This window comes from Triticum urartu, chromosome 6, assembly GCF_003073215.2.
Source record: "Triticum urartu cultivar G1812 chromosome 6, Tu2.1, whole genome shotgun sequence".
Classification (NCBI taxonomy): domain Eukaryota; kingdom Viridiplantae; phylum Streptophyta; class Magnoliopsida; order Poales; family Poaceae; genus Triticum; species Triticum urartu.
In genome coordinates this window covers 317,137,208-317,154,560 of record NC_053027.1, presented here as the reverse complement: position 1 = coordinate 317,154,560, position 17,353 = coordinate 317,137,208, and positions in this window count along the sequence as shown.

Below are 17,353 nucleotides of genomic sequence, written 5' to 3'. Positions count from 1 at the left end.
GCCATCGAGGCTGACTGTGAAGGTCGGAGGGCGGAAGGCGCAGAGATTGCCGCCGACGCCCCCCGAACCCTTGATGAGCATATCCTGAGAATCGAGGCTCGCCTTCGGCCGACTCACCGGATGCTGCGCCGGCTTCAGCGTGTCGGCGCCCAGGCGATTGCTGCCCTATGGCCGGACATGCAGGCTCCGCACACCCCCAGTCGGACAGCCGACTGGCTGGAGGTCGCGGCTGGTCGTCTTGAGGCCTGGAAGGGTTCCTCGGCCCGGGCTGGAGCGCGCTGGTCCTTGGAGTTCATCAAGGCGTGGTATCCGGGGCTGGACCTAGACCGGCTGGCCACACTCCGGTCAGAGGCCCAGCTAGAGATGGCAGCCGCGGAAGACGCCCTCGTGAAGCGTGCCGCAGCGATCGCCGAGTACACAGACACCAGCATCTTCATCCCCGAGCGGTCTGAAGACGGCGAGGAGGTACCACCGGAGTGGTTTGGGATGAAACCGACATCGGCGAGGACTCGGTAGAGGTGATCGGCTCCAGCGTCGAGGAGGAAGGAGAGGCGGAGGACGGAAGCGAGACGGAAGCACCAGAAGACGGGGCAGACGGCCAGCCTCAGCTCGACCGCGCCTCTAGCAATGAGCCGCGTGCGACCGAGCCGACTGCCGCCGGAGGCGATCAAGCCGAGACTGCCCGGCCGGCCGCCCCAACGCCTAACGCTGCCGCCTCCTCCTACCCTCTGAATCCGTCTGCCGCTTCCTAAGCTGCTGCCTTATCTTTATTTTATCTGCTTTAGTAGTCTTTGAAGAACTTGTTAATTCGCACAATTCCACCCGCGGGGTGTATTTTGAACTTCTGCTCGAAGATTCGGCCAAGGGCCTATGTTATGTAAATATTTATCCAAATTCTATCTTTTCTTGCTCATTGCTCTTTTGGCCTTTTCCATTGCCGCTTTCTCTTAGTTGCCTGTCTTTCCAGTCGGACAGCCGCTCTACGGACTGCCGTTGGATCAAATGCTTGGCTACTTTGGGAAGGCAGGTACTTTAGCCGTTTTTAGAGTTTTTTAGCAAGTTGGATAGAAGGCGGCAAGCCAACTATTCAAGAGTCGGTTTTCGAAAAAAGGATGGAAGCCGGCTTAAGCTATGTTTTATGCTTTGAGTCCTTAGTCATTTTTCATGCGAACGCCCATTCTACCTTACTCCTGACCACCGTACGGTCGCTCTGCGAGCTCCAGCTTCTGACAGGAGATGGCTTAGGCACCACACACTACTTGTCCGGCTGCAGGAAGCATTTCATAGTGCAAGGCGGCAAGTCCCCGGGCCGACCTGTCGAGCCCGGTGCCAAGCGGCATAACAAAGAGTAACATACTCGTAGGCATAATTTCTATCATATAGACAAAAGAGGGCAGTCCCCTAGCTCGTCTCGGGGTGCCCGAAGTCTTGGTACTTTAATACAAAAGGTAGCATGGTACATACTGCATCAACTGTAAAATCTCCGGAGGAGATTTGCATTCCATGGACACTCCGTCTCTTTGCCGGAGTTGTCCCTCTTGCGTGCTCGGGGCTTCTGAGCGTCAATCAGGTAGTAGGAGTCGTTGCCCAGCACTTTGCTAATGATAAAATGGCCTTCCCAAGGCACCGACAGCTTGTGCTGGCTGGCTGTTCGCTGGATCAGTCGGAGCACAAGGTCGCCCTCTTGGAAAGATCTCAGCTTGACCTTCCTATTGTAGTATCGGCGCAGGCTCTGCTGGTAGATGCTGGACCGGCTGAGTGCCCAATAGCTGGCCCTCTTCCAGCAGATCGACGCCGTCTTGACATGCTTCTTCTGCTACCTCCTAGGTGTACATGGTGACTCGCGGGGAGTCGAACTCTATGTCCGTTGGGATCACGGCTTCAGCACCGTAGACGAGGAAGAAAGGCGTGAAGCCGGTTGACTTGTTTGGAGTCGTGCACAGACTCCAGAGGACGGCTGGCAACTCGTCGAGCCAGCAGCCAGCCGAGCGCTCCAGAGGCTCGATCAGTCGGGGCTTGATGCCGGACAGGATGAGGCCGTTTGCTCGCTCCACCTGGCCGTTTGACTGTGGATGGGCGATGGACGCTAGGTCTAGTCGGATGCCCCGTGTTGCGCAGAAACGGGCCAAGGCACCTTTGGCAAAATTTGTGCTGTTGTCGGTGATGATGCTGTGTGGTATGCCGTACCGAATTGTAATATCGGAGATGAAAGTCACGGCAGTCGGACCGTTCAGTTTCTTGATTGGCTTCGCTTCTATCCACTTGGTGAACTTGTCTACTGCGACAAGTAAGTGAGTTAAGCCACCTCGTGCCGTCTTGAATGATCCCACCATGTCTAGACCCAAACCGCGAAAGGCCAGGCAATGGGGATGGTCTTGAGTGCAGAAGCCGGCTGATGCGGCTTGGAGCGGAACTTCTGGCACCCTTTGCATTTTTGGACCAATTCCTTGGCCTCTTCTAAGGCCGTTGGCCAAAAGAAGCCATGTCAGAAAGCTTTGGCGACGAGTGCTCTTGAAGCCACATGGTGGCCGCACTCGCCTTGGTGGATGTCTTTGAGAATTGCTTGGCCTTGCTCTGGCTCTACGCAGCGCTGGTAGACACCAGTGACGCTGCGTCTGACCAGCTCTCTGTTGACTATGGTGTAGGCTGCCGCTCGACGTTGTACTTGCCGAGCTAAGGTCTCATCAGTTGGCAGCTCTTTGCTCACCAGAAATTTGAGGATGGGCTGGGCCCATGAGGGTGCTGCTATTTCTTCGACTGCCAGAACTGCGACTTGGACGAGGGCGGCTGGGCTGGGAGGCGGCGGGGTGGAGTCAACAACCGCTTGCTGGGTTAATGAAGTCCCCGGGCCGACTGGCGCGGCTCTTGGGCCGAGTTTTGGGGTCTTCGAGCCCGCCGCCGCAGTCCCCGGGCCAGGTTCTACAGTCCCTGGGCTGGCCTTGACTGTGGCGGCTTTGGAACCATCTACCGAAATCCCTGTACCGTCTGCCGAGGCTCTTGGGTCGGATCCGACTTCTTCGGGAGGAGCCGGCACGAAGATGGAGTCTGATTCTGGTGAAGTCTTGACAGACGGCTTGAGGAGGCGTTGAAGGGCAACACTGGATGGTATTGCTTGGCAGGTAGAGCCGATTCGTCCCAAGGCGTCTGCTTGGTCGTTGTCGTTTCTTGGCACATGGAAGAATTCGCACCCCTCGAAATACCCACTGAGTTGCTGCACGAGGAAATGGTAACTCACCATGTTCGCATCTTTGGCGTCCCAATCGCCAGACGACTGCCGGACCACTAAGTCCGAGTCGCCATAACACAGGATCCGACGAATGCCGAGTTCTTTGGCAAGCCGGAGCCCGTGAATGAGCGCCTCGTACTCGGCAACGTTGTTGGAGGCGGCAAAATGGATTTGAAGTGCATATTTGAGCTTTTCGCCTTTAGGAGAAGTAAGGACAACGCCGGCTCCCAAGCCGGTGCGCATCTTGGAGCCGTCGAAATGCATCCGCCAATGGGTGGAGTCGGGCGCTGGAGGTAGGTACTGGGTCTCGGCCCATTCGATGAGAAAGTCAGCTAGTGCTTGTGACTTGATGGCGGTGTGGGGCTGGTAGTGGATGGTGTAGGGAGCCAGCTCTATGGCACACTTGGCCACTCGGCCAGAAGCATCTCGGCTTTCGATGATCTCGGCAAGTGGGGCCGTGCAGCCCACAGTGATTGGGTGCTCTTGAAAGTAGGGCTTCAATTTCTTGGCGGTAAAGTGCACGCCATAGCACATCTTCTGGTAGTGGGGGTAGTTCTGCTTGGAGGCCGACAGTACTTCGCTCAGGTAATATACCGGTCTCTGGACAGGTAGTGCCTTGCCTTCCTCCTTGCGTTCTGCTACAATGACCATGTTGACTACCCGGCTAGTGGCAGCGATATACAGGAGCATAGGTTCCTTAGGAGTCGGAGCCGCCAGAACAGGTGGAGTAGTCAGCATCTTTTTCAACTGGAGAAAAGCTTCGTCCGCCTTGTGGTTCCACTCGAAAAAAGTGGTCTTCTTCATGAGTTGGTATAAGGGGAGAGCTTTCTCGCCCAGCCGACTGATGAATCGGCTGACGGACGCCAAGCAGCCAGTGAACTTTTGCATGTCCAGCAGTCGGCTGGGTACCTCCATCCTCTTAATGGCCTTGATCTTTACAGGGTTGCATTCTATGCCGCGTTCAGAGACTAGGAAGCCAAGGAGTTGGCCGGCTGGTACTCCAAAGACGCACTTCTCAGGGTTGAGCTTGATCTGGAATCGACGCAGGTTCTCAAAGGTCTCCTTGAGGTCTTCCAGCAATGTTCCACGCTTTTCCATCTTCACCACTACATCGTCCATGTAGACGTGGGCGTTCCTGCCGAGTTGCTTGAGGAGGCACTTCTGCATGCAACGCTGAAAGGTGGCACCGGCATTCCTCAAGCCGAACGTCATGGTGAGGTAGCAGAAGGCTCAAACGGCGTGATGAAGGCGGTCTTCAGTATGTCAGCTGGGTTCATCTTGATCTGGTGATATCCTGAATATGCATCCAAAAAGCTCAACAGCTCGCATCCGGCAATGGAGTCTATCACCTGATCAATTCTTGGCAGAGCAAACGGGTCCTTGGGGCAGGCCTTGTTGAGGCTCGTGTAGTCAATACACATTCGCCACTGCTTGTTCTTCTTCAGTACCAGGACCGGATTGGCTAGCCACTCTGGAAAGAATACTTCCATAATGAAGCCTACTGCTAGAAGTCGGGCTATCTCTTCTCTGACAACTCTTCTCTTCTCTTCTGATAGGCGGTGCACGGGCTGCCTGACCGGCTTTGTATCAGATCGGACATGTAACTTGTGCTCGGCGAATTCCGTCGGTACACCTGGCATGTCTTTTGGGGACCATGCGAAGATGTCCCGATTCTCACGGAGGAAATCGACGAGCTCGCCTTCCTATTTGCTGTCGAGGTGTGCGCCTACGACAGCGTACCTCTCTGGGTGCTCCGGATCCAAAGGTATCTTCTTTGTCTCTTTGGCCGGCTTGAACGAACCCTCAGCCTCCGACTCCTTTGGGTTAGGCGACACCTCTGGCTGCTTGCCGGCCATCGCCACAACCTGTTCAAGGAGCCGCTTCTCGGCTGTGATCACCAGGGACTCGGCTAGCCGACTGCTCTCAGTCGCACAGGCAGACGACTTCCGGTAGTCGCCGGCTACGGTCAGAATTCCCCTGGAACTGGGCATCTTCATTTTGAGGTAGGCGTAGTGGGGGACCACCATGAACTTGGCCAGTGCGGGTCGGCCAAGTAGTGCATGGTATGGGCTCTCGAGGCCCACCACCTCAAACCAAACTGACTCTCGGCGGAAGTGATCTTTGTCTCCAAAGAGGACGTCCATCAGGATCTTGCCGATTGGAGAGCAGGAAAGCCCAGGAACAATGCCGTGGAACACAGTCCGGCTGCTTTGAAGCTGTCTTTGCTTGATCCCCAGTTTCTCCATGGTGTCCTTGTACAGGATGTTGATGCTGCTGCCTCCGTCTATCAGAACTCGTGAAAAACGAGCGGCTCGTCTATCCATGGCAAAGGTGGCATCCATGACCAAGGCATAGGAGCCCGGACTCGGCATCACCTCTAGGTGATCAGCCCTGCTCCAGCTGATAGGCTTCTCGGACCAGTGCATGAACTTTGGCGTCTCTGATGCTACTGCATTCACCTCTTGTCGCTGCAGCTGCCTGCTGCGTCGTTCGTCAGCCATACTGGTAAACACCACGTAGGCTCCGTGCTCTTCAGGATATTCGTCTTGTACTGCGCCGACTGGTCTGACAGCCGGCTGCTGGGGCGGAGGCGGAGGCGGCTGCCCAGCAGGCAGGGGAGGTAGGAGGCCATCTCCCTTGGCGATCCTGGTGAGCCAGTGGCACTTCCAGGTGGTGTGATTTGACGGCTTCGGGCCGCTATGGAATTTGCAAGGACCATCCAGAGTCTGCTCGTATGAGAAGGCTGGCAACCAGTTGGGCTTGCCACCTTTCTGTCGCTTGGGTGGAGGCTGCCCATCCGGCTGCTGGGCTTCAATTGTCACGACCTGCCGGCTGCTGGAAGCCGGCTGCGGGGCCTTGCGCTTGTGGTCGATCTACTGTTGCCGCCGACTGGCGTCTCCCGCCGGAGTTCTTGGAGCCTGAGGGGCCACTTTGCTAGTTGCGCTAACTTGAATCTCCGCCTTCATGGAGGAGTCGGCCGTGGCGTACTTGTCTGCTATGATCAGCAGCTCATCGAGGGTTTCTGGCTCCTCGCAGAGGAGCTTGTGCTTGAGGAGGGTGCCTTCTTTGCACCCGGCTGTGAAGTACTCGATAGCCTGCACCTCGTGCATGCCGTCGCAGGAGTTCCGAAGATCGGCCCAAAGCGTGAGGTAATTGCGAGTCGACTCGTCGGGACCTTGCATGCACAAGGAAAGCTGACGAGGCTTGGGAGGACGCTTGTACGTGCTGGTAAAGTTGCGGACGAATGCCTCGGTGAAGTCGACCCAGCTATTGATGCTGCGGGGCTTCAGGCTGTTCAGCCATGTCCGGGCCGTGCCCTGGAGCATGAGCGGAACGTATTTTACAGCGACACGCTTGTTGCCGTTCGCTATGCTGACAGCCGTGGAGCAGTCGACCAACCAGTCTTCTGGCTTCACGGAGCTGGTGTACTTGGGCGTGTCTCTTGGGAGCGTGAACCCTTTGGGAAAGGGCTCGTCTTGAATGCGGGGCCCGAAACAAGGCGGACCCAACTTGTCTTCTTCTTCCAGTGCCAGGGATCGGTTAAGTCGGTCGATCCGGTGGCGGGCGTCATTTTCTCCGACTCACTCTCGGCGGCCAAGGCGGTCGCCGAGAGTCGGATGGTCAACAGGCGGCGGGGAGACTCTCCTTTCCTTGCGAGGAGGAGGAGGCGGACAGTCGTCCCGTCGTTCCACTGCTCTTGGGCGGCCGTCTCGGTCACGCTCTATGGTAATGTGAGTCCGACTGTCGCTGACAGTCGGATCCTTGTCTCTTCTTCCTCGGGCGCTGCCAGTCAGCGTTCGAGACTTCGCACCTTGATCTCGGCGAAGGTCTTCATTTTGCCGCTGCGGCACCTCCGTGCGGCAGCCAGCCTCGTTCTGCGCGGCAGCCGTGTCGTGGAGCCGTTGGACTCGCTCCATCATCAGGCGGCGCTCTTCGCCCTCGAAATTGTCCAGCTCATCCGCCGCCGCCTGGGAGGCTTGGATGTTCTCCGCTGGTGTAGCATACACAGGGCGACTTTCCCCGAACAGATTGGCGATGGCTACGCCGCGCTGCTGGACCGCGCCAAGGCGGCTGGGCCCTGCTGGGCCGGTGAGCCGCCAACAGCGCGATCCATCTCTCGCTGGTAGGCTTCTGACAAGCGTCTCATGCTAGCCAGCTTCTTCGCGCCTTCGATGAGCTGAAGGCGGTGCGCCTCCAACGTCTCCGCCTCAGCGTCTTCCGGAATGGGCACAGTCAGGTCTTGTAGCGCTGTGCCAAGTGGGTCATGCGCTCCTCCGCCGGGAGGCTCGTCATGACTGATGACGAGCACCTCGGTGACGGTGCTTCCGCCGCTCTCCGCACGAGGAAGAGGCTCGTCATAGACCACCACATTAGTGGGGAACGCGTCGAGCGACGCGGTGTCGGAGTCGACCAGCATCGGGTCGGTGCAACCTACAGACTCCAAGTCCACGGCAGGCTCGCCAGCGACGTGGAGTTGATCGAGGAGGCCCGCGAGGAGGCTCTCAGAGCCTCCCGTGCCTGCGTTGGATGCAGGTTCATCGGAGAGGCGAACCTTGCCAACAAGTTCGGCGAGGCAGCTGGCTGCGCAGGAGATCTCAACGCCGTGCAGTGCGTCAGCGCTAACTCCGTCTGGCGTGCCTGGCTGGCTGCGCTGGCCAAGTAGGAAAAGGGTTCCCGTCCAGAGCAGGTCTCCGGACGGCGGTGCACCAGGCCCCACGGTGGGCGCCAAATGTCGGGGGTTGGGTGCGACATATGCCAAAGGATGGCTTATCATGGTGGGGGCGAGTAGAACGTCGCCGGTGCCTGGAAACGGGATGAGGCGAAGACATGTACGCCGGCGAATCTTACCCAGCTTCAGGGCTCTCCGGGGAGATAATACCCCTACTGCTTCTTTGCGTGGTCTCCAGATGATCACTATGGCAAAGTGTTTACACGACTACTCCTTGAGATGTTTCCTAGAGGTAGGAGAAGGCAAGGCTAGCTCTCTCCTTCCTATATGATCTGGTCTAGTACTAATGGATTCCAACCCTCTGCATGGGTGCCCTGGGGGGTTTATATAGGCCTACCCCCCAAGGGTACAATGGTAAACCGGCTGGACGCGGGCCCAGCCGTCAGTCTCTCTGGCCGCCGTCTTATCCGCTGACTCCTGAGGCCCGCCGACTGGTGGGCCCCACCGACTGGCTCGGTACAGAGCCGATAGGCCGCGTCCGCCCCGGGTGGGTCTTGCCGGCTGCAGATTACTGTAGCCATGCTTCTAATGACGCGGGCTTGGTCATGGATTCGTGGCAACAGCCCCGCCGCCTGGCGGGCGATCACTATTGCCACTCTCCGTCACATCTGGTTAATGGTGCGTGGGTCCCGGGGGAGGAGCTGGCCGACTCTCGGGGGCCGACTCCCAACGGGTCCGGCTGGTGGTGCACTTGCCGTCTTCTGGGATCCCGCTGGCTGGTGGGACCCGTCACCCCAGGGTCGTACAGACAAGCCGTTGTGGGTGCAGGATTCGGTCCACCAGTGCTGATGTCAAGGCCGGTGTGACAATAGTGCCACGCCGCACTGAGATCTCCACGGGTACGGCGTACTGTGGCCATGCCTGCCTCTGGAAAGGGGTGGGAGCAGGCTTCACTGTAGCCACTCCCCTCTCCTATCCCTCTTGATGAGGACATGAGGTTTGTTGGAGTCGCGGGCTGACTCCTGTAACACCCCAGATATGACTTACCCAATTTGTACTCCAACTCTTGCCGTTCCGGCGTTAAGTTATTTTATTTTCCCGGGTTCGGGTTTTTGTCTCTGTGTGTTGTTGTCGTTGTCATGCATCTCATATCATGTCATCATGTGCACTGCATTTGCATACGTGTTCATCTCATGCATTCGAGCATTTTCCCCGTTGTGCGTTTTGCATTCCGGCGCTTCGTTCTCCTCCGGTGGTCATTTCTACCTTTCTTTCGTGTGTGGGGATTAAAAATTTCCGGATTGGACCGAGACTTGCCAAGCAGCCTTGGTTTACTACTGGTAGACCGCCTGTTAAGTTTCGTACCTTTTGGACTTCGTTTGATACTCCAATGGTTAACCGAGGGACCAAAAAGGCCTCGTGTGTGCTGCAGCCCAACACCCCTCCAATTTGGCCCAAAACCCACCAAAACCCTCTCCATCATCTAGAGCATTCGATCATGATCGCATGGCTGAAAACCGCACCTCATTTGGAGCCTCCTAGCTCCCTCTACCTCTATATAAAGGTCCCTCTCTCCCGAAATCCGGATCCCTAACCTAGCTTCCCCCTCCTCGCGCTATCGGACGAAGTCCGCCAGGCCGGACACGTCTGACCTGCCCCCGCCGCCGCCACGTGTCGCGACGTGACTCGCCCGCGCCCACTTCCCCGGCCCGCCAGGACCAGGCGGGGCCCTCCCCGGCCCGCGCTCGCACGCCGCCGCCCGCGCGCGCCTCCTCCTGCCTCACTGCCCCGAGCCGCCGCACCTAGCTCCTCCGGTCGTCGCCGGCCACCTCCGCCACCGCGCCGCACCCGTCGGCCACCGTGCGCCCGGTCGTCGCCGACCCCGCCGATCCACGCCGCCGCCCCTACTCCTCGTCGCCGGCGCCTCCCCGCGGCCCGAGGCCGGATCCGGCGCCCCGGCCACCGTTCCCCTTCGTCTCCGGTGAGCTCCATGAAATCCGGCCATCCTCGTAATCCGTGCCAGATCCAGATCTGAGATTGCCTCAGGTTGACTTTTTCCCCGAAACCCTAATTTATCTTGCCATGTTCATGGCATCGTAACTTTGCATCCGTGGCTCCGTTTTGGGCATATAGCATATCAAAATGTTCATCTCAGAGAGTACATCATTTCATCTCATTGCATCATTTTCATTTGAGTTCATCTTGATGCCCGAAATGCTGTTAGAAGAGGGCTACTTGAGATAATTGTCAGATCTGCTACTCCATTTAGATATTTGTCATTTTTGCCATGATTATTGTGTGCATGATATGCCCATGAGCTCTACATATGTTTTGTTAAGTGTTTTGCCATCTTTCCAGAGGTGCAACCCATGTATTTTTGTGATGTGTGTGGTGACTAGCACAAGCTTATAAAGTGAGGCACTTGGTAATGCTGATTTCAGGGACTTAGCATTTCCACTAAGTCCTTGAGCTGTTCATGTTGTTTCCTAGTGATCCGTGCCTCTTTTGAGGATGATCAATAAGGATGTTTTGTTAATCTTGTAGTGCTCTATCCATCCATGTCCTTTTTTGCAATTATGGATCACCCTAGCTTGAGTGAATCAAGCTCTACTTTTGCTACTTTGTGAATCTGGGCAGATTGTCTACTTGTTAGCGATTTAGCCGATGATGTTGTAGTTGATCCGTGCATGCTACGCTATTGTTCTTGCCATATCTAGCTTGCATTTTGTGTATTATTGAAGGGTGTATCCTTAGTTTGCCATGACTTGCTCAGTAGTGAGTGCATCGAGCTCGTAAACATGCCTACTTGATATCTGTTTTTAGCATGCTCCAGTTTTCACTAAGTCTGAGATCTGATTATGTTTTTGCTATGTTCACATGCTTGCAATTGTATTTTCAGATCCCTTTTGGGTCAAGGTCACTAAGGGACTTTTGTTAAGCTCTTTGAGTAACTCCATGCCATACTTTACTTTGCCATGTTCAGGTCCTGTAGCATGTAGTTTTGTTGCTCCAAAGTGTGCTACCTGATCTGAAATTCCAGACAAGTGTTAATTTCACTAAGTCTGAGATCTATTTACCATATGCGTTTTTGCCATGCTTGTTTGAACCTGTTAATGGATGAATTGGCCGTAGTTCAGTGCTAGTGTTTTGTTAAGAATATTGAATTCATCCCTTCCATGTATTTTGTTGTCATGTTTGGGTGTTGTAGCTTGTTCATCTCATTGCATTTAGATGGCTACTTGCTGTTAATCGCAGAATGTGGCCATATTTGAATTGCTTGCCATTTCCAAACCGTAACTCCGATTCCGACGTTCTTTATATCGTTTTCAAGCGATTTCATCTCATATTTCCAGTGGCACACTTGGATTTCCATGTTGAGGCCAGGTTCATGCATCCCTTGTCAAATCTTGCATATGCATCCCGCATCGCATCCCGCATAGCATACCATCCTTGCATCATATTGTTTGATCCTTGCACGTGGTTGATTGTGTCCTTGTTGCTTGTTTGTCTTGTTTGGGTAGAGCCGGGAGACGAGTTCGCTAACGAGGAGCCCGTTGAGTTTGCTTTCGAGGATCCAGTCAACTCTGACAGCTTTGCAGGCAAGATGATCATACCCTCGAAATCACTACTATCTTTGCTATGCTAGATTGCTCGCTCTTTTGCTATGCCAATGCTACGATGCCTACCACTTGCTTTCAAGCCTCCCAAATTTCCATGTCAAACCTCTAACCCCCCATGTCCTAGCAAACGTTGATTGGCTATGTTACCTCTTTGCTCAGCCCCTCTTATAGCATTGCGAGTTGCAGGTGAAGATTGGAGTCCGTTCCTTGTTGGAACATTTATTTACTTGTTGGGATATCACTATATTATCTTGTTATCTTAATGCATCTATATACGTGGTAAAGGGTGGAAGGCTCGGCCTCTCGCCTAGTGTTTTGTTCCACTCTTGCCGCCCTAGTTTCCGTCATATCGGTGTTATGTTCCCGGATTTTGCGTTTCTTACGCGGTTGGGTTATAATGGGAACCCCTTGATAGTTCGCCTTGATTAAAGCTTTTCCAGCAATGCCCAACCTTGGTTTTACCATTTGCCACCTAGCCTCTTTTTCCCTTGGGTTTCCGGAGCCCGAGGGTCATCTTATTTTAGCCCCCCTGGGCCAGTGCTCCTCTAAGTGTTGGTCCAAACTAGAGTCCTGTGCAGCGCCCCCTCAGGGAAACTCGAGGTTTGGTTTTAGTTGTATGGAGCGCTCATCTGAGTGTGCCCTGAGAATGAGATATGTGCAGCTCCTATCGGGATCTGTCGGTACATTCGGGCGGTGTTGCTGGTCTTGTTTTAACCTGTCGAAGTGTCTTGAAGAACCGAGATACCGAGTCTGATCGGAACGTCCCGGGAGGAGGTCTATTCCTTCGTTGACTGTGAGAGCTTGTCATGGGCTAAGTTGGGACTCTCCTGCAGGGATTTGAACTTTCGAAAGTCGTGCCCGCGGTTATGGGCAGATGGGAATTTGTTAATGTCCGGTTGTAGATAACTTGAACCTTAACTTAATTAAAATGAATCAACTGAGTGTGTTACCGTGATGGCCTCTTCTCGGCGGAGTCCGGGAAGTGGACACGGTGTTGGAGTAATGCTTGCGCAGGTTGCTCTCTAGTTTCTCACTCGCGCTTTGCCTCCTCTTCTTGCTCTCTTTTGCGAACAGGATAGCCACCATATTTGCTAGTCGCTTGGTGCAGCTCCACATATTTACCTTGCCTTACCTATAAGCTTAAATAGTCTTGATCGCGAGGGTGCGAGATTGCTGAGTCCCTGTGGCTCACAGATTACTATTACACCAGATGCAGGGCCTGATGATTCCGCTCCAGGTGATGCGCTTGAGCTCAAGTGGGAGTTCGACGAGGACTCTCAACGTTACTATGTTTCCTTTCCTGATGATCAGTAGTGGTGCCCAGTTGGGGGTGATCGGGACCGTGTCGCATGTTGGGTTATCTTTTATTTTGGTGCCGTAGTTAGGCCATGAGTGTTTGGATGATGTAATGTTATTTATGTACTTGATTGACGTGGCGAGTGTAAGCCAACTATGTTATCTCCCCTTTCATTATCCATATTACATGGGATATTGTGAAGATTGCCTAACTTGTGACATATGCCTTCAATGCGATTATGCCTCTAAGTCGTGCCTCGACACGTGGGAGATATAGTCGCATCGAGGGTGTTACAAGTTGGTAATCAGAGCCTTCCCCGACCATAGGAGCCCCATTGCTTGATCGTTATTAGCGGCCGAGTTGTGTTTAGAAAAATGTTTTGAGTCATTTAGGAATTATATATCGGAGAGTTTAGGAATTCTTTTTACTTCCCAGTATCCTCATCACTCTGGTAAGGCATCCTGACGTAGAGTTTTGACTCTTCTCTTCTCAAATTTCACTAAAAAAAATTTAGGATCACGCGGGTATCTTGGAATCGTTCTGATGGTTTTATGACGAGAACATTATCTTGGTGCCTCCTGTCAGGGGTTTTGTGGAAGTATCCCGGGGAGTTGAGCTCTGAGGTGTTGTCGTCATAATTCTATTGTTGCAGTTCTAGAATACCTGAGTTTAGTACGCCACATTGAAAATCTCTTTTATGCAGTTCGTTGGTAAGATAACCTCGACGCCACCCAGTACTGGGGCGGGAGTTCGGGAGTATCGCCATAACTTGTATAACGGATGCTTTTCGAAGGTTGAGGTAGATGGTTTCCGAAGTTTTTCTCGGTTATGTGTTGAAGGATGGATACAGCTAGATGTAGGATTTGCTAGATTTGGGTGTGATATTATGCTTCCCCTGTATCCCCAACACCTGATTGCATAACCAGAAAGGTTCGGGAGTTTCATAGGTGGGAATTCTTTTAGCTCTAGTTCTTCTTCCACGGATATTGGTTTGAGATTGGGATTTCTTACCGATTATTCGTTCTTGATCCGTACCTTGTTGATTTATTTCTCTACCTAAATTCTAAGTGGCTTCTCAATTTATGGATATGTGACCATTTCAAGAGGAATGCATTCGTTCATTTTGTTCGAATGTGAAGACTATATGTTGCAATTTTCATTCGTTGGATTCAGCTTCAATATTTGTCTATCAATGTGCTAATGGATGTCAACCTCTTCAGGATGGCTCCTCCAACGCGCACGACTCCGAATCCTGATCCGCCACCACCTCCACCTCCTCCGGAGGCATGGCAAGATGTGATGGCCTCAACCAATGCAAACACACAGTTGATCATGCAAATTCTCCAAGAGCGCAATCAAGGCAACCAAGGGAACCAAGGCAATAATCAGAATCACTTTGCTACACTCAACCAATTCCTTGCTAATGGGCCAAAGACTTTCAGCAATTGTGTTGAGGCAACCGATGCTGACGATTGGCTTGTGGATCTGTGCAAGAATTTCGAGTGCAGTAACATTAGGCCTAAGGACTTCGTCAAGTTCACTTCCTTCCAACTCGAAGATCAAGCTGCAGAATGGTTCCAGCAGTACAAGGATTCCAGAGGTGGACGTGTTATCACCTGGGATGAATTCCGTCAAGATTTCAGAGCTCACCATATCCCTCAGAGCGTGGTTGAAAGCAAGCGTGAGGAATTCCGCAACCTGAAGCAAGGCTCTTTGTCTGTGTATGACTACAACAAGTTGTTTCAGAAGCTCGCCCGCTTTGCTAAGGAGGATGTACCTGATGAGAAGAGCATGATATACCAGTTCAGGGGTGGTCTCAGAGAAGAAATTCAGCTAGCTCTTGTTCTCTTTGAGACCTTGAGGTACGATGAGTTCTACAACATGGCCTTGAAGCAAGAGGCTACTCAACTGAGGTGTGATGCTTCCAAGAAGCGAGTCAGAGATGTTACTCCTTCTTCCTCTACTCAAGTGGCCAAGCAGCAGAAGTATTGGCTTCCTCCTCCTCCGTTCCATCAGCCGTATCAGCAGAAGAGCAGAGGTGGCAGTGGATCTTCCCACCCGGGTTTCACCACATTGAAATGAACTTCGTGACTGGGTTTCCAAAGTCCAAGCGTGGCAATGATGCTATATTCGTTGTCATTGACAAGCTCACCAAAGTGGCTCACTTTCTGCCTATCAAAGAGTCGATCACTGCAGCTCAATTGACAGAACTCTATACCTCTCGAATTGTCTCTTTGCATGGTATTCCTCGAGTGATCTCTTCAGACCGTGGCAACATCTTTACCTCCAAGTTTTGGGATTCTTTTCAGAAGGCCATGGGCACCAACATCCGCTTCAGCACAGCTTTCCATCCTCAAACTAGCGGTCAAGTCGAGCGTGTCAACCAGATTCTTGAAGATATGCTCAGGGCTTGTGTGATCTCCTTCGGCATGAAGTGGGAGGATTGTCTTCCTTATGCTGAATTCTCCTACAACAACAGTTTTCAACCAAGTTCGGGCAAGGCCCCATTTGAAATTCTGTATGGCAGGAAGTGCCGTACCCCTCTCAACTGGTCTGAAACCGGTGAACGTCAGCTTCTCGGAAATGACTTAATCACAGAGGCAGAGGAAATGTGCAAAGTCATTCGAGATAACCTCAAAGCAGCCCAATCCCGTCAGAAGAGCTACTATGATAGTAAGCACCCTGATTTGGCTTTCGAGATCAGAGATCATGCTTACCTCTGCGTCTCTCCTATGAACGGTACTCGTTGCTTCGGTATCAAAGGGAAGCTTGCCCCCAGATACGTGGGACCTTTCAAGATTGTCGGCAAGAGAGGCGACCTCGCCTATCAACTCGAGCTTCCTTCAAACTTTGCAAATGTTCATGACGTGTTCCATGTCTCTCAGCTTCGAAAGTGCTTCAAGACTCCTGACCGCACCGTCAACTTCGAGGACATTGAGCTCCAAGAAGATCTCTCCTATCGTGAGCACCCAGTTGCTATTCTTGAAGAGACTGAACGCAAGACTCGCAATAAGTCAATCAAATTCCTCAAAGTCAAGTGGTCACACCATTCCGACCGTGAAGCTACCTGGGAACGCGAGGATCACCTCCGTTCTGAATACCCGGCGTTCTTTCAGTCCTAGATCTCGGGACGAGATCCTTTCATAGTGGTGGAGTGTTGTAACACCCCGGATATGACTTACCCAATTTGTACTCCAACTCTTGCCGTTCTGGCGTTAAGTTATTTTATTTTCTCGGGTTCGGGTTTTTGTCTCCATGTGTTGTTGTCGTTGTCATGCATCTCATATCATGTCATCATGTGCATTGCATTTACATACGTGTTCATCTCATGCATTCGAGCATTTTCCCCGTTGTCTCTTTTGCATTCTGGCGCTTCGTTCTCCTCCGGTGGTTATTTCTACCTTTCTTTCGTGTTTGGGAATTAAACATTTCCGGATTGGACCGAGACATGCCAAGCGGCCTTGGTTTACTACCGGTAGACCGCCTGTCAAGTTTCATACCTTTTGGACTTCGTTTGATACTCCAACGGTTAACCGAGGGACCGAAAAGGCCTCGCGTGTGTTGCATCGCAACACCCCTCCAATTTGGCCCAAAACCCACCAAAACCCTCTCCATCATCTAGAGCATTCGATCACGATCGCGTGGCCGAAAACCGCACCTCATTTGGAGCCTCCTAGCTCCCTCTACCTCTATATAAAGGTCCCTCTCCCCTGAAATCCGGATCCCTAACCTAGCTTCCCCCTCCTCGCGCTACCGGACGAAGTCCGCCAGGCGGGACACGTCTGACCTGCCCCCGCCGCCGCCACGTGTCGCGACGTGACTCGCCCGCGCCCCGCGCCCACTTCGCCGGCCCGCCAGGCCCAGGCGGGGCCCTCCCCAGCCCGCGCTAGCACGCGGCCGCCCGCGCGCGCCTCCTCCTGCCTCGCTGCCCCGAGCCGCCGCACCTAGCTCCTCCGGCCGTCGCCGGCCACCTCCGCCACCGCGCCGCACTCGCCGGCCACCGCGCGCTCGGTCGTCGCCGACCCCGCCGATACACGCCGCCGCCCCTACTCCTCGTCGCCTTCGCCTCCCCGCGGCCCGAGGCCGGATCCGGCGCCCCGGCCACCATTCCCCTTCGTCTCCGGCGAGCTCCAAGAAATCCGGCCATCCTCGTAATCCGTGCCAGATCAAGATCTGAGATTGCCTCGGGTTTACTTTTGCCCCGAAACCCTAATTTATCTTGCCATGTTCATCGCATCGTAACTTTGCATCCGTAGCTCCGTTTTGGGCATATAGCATATAAAAATGTTCATCCCAGAGAGTACATCATTTCATCTCATTGAATCATTTTCATTTGAGTTCATCTTGATGCCTGAGATGCTGTTAGAAGAGGGCTACTTGAGATAATTGTCAGATCTGCTACTCCATTTAGATATTCGTCATTTTTGCCATGATTATTGTGTGCATGATATGCCCATAAGCTCTACATATGTTTTGTTAAGGGTTTTGCCATATTTCCAGAGGTGCAACCCATGTATTTTTGTGATGTGTGTAGTGACTAG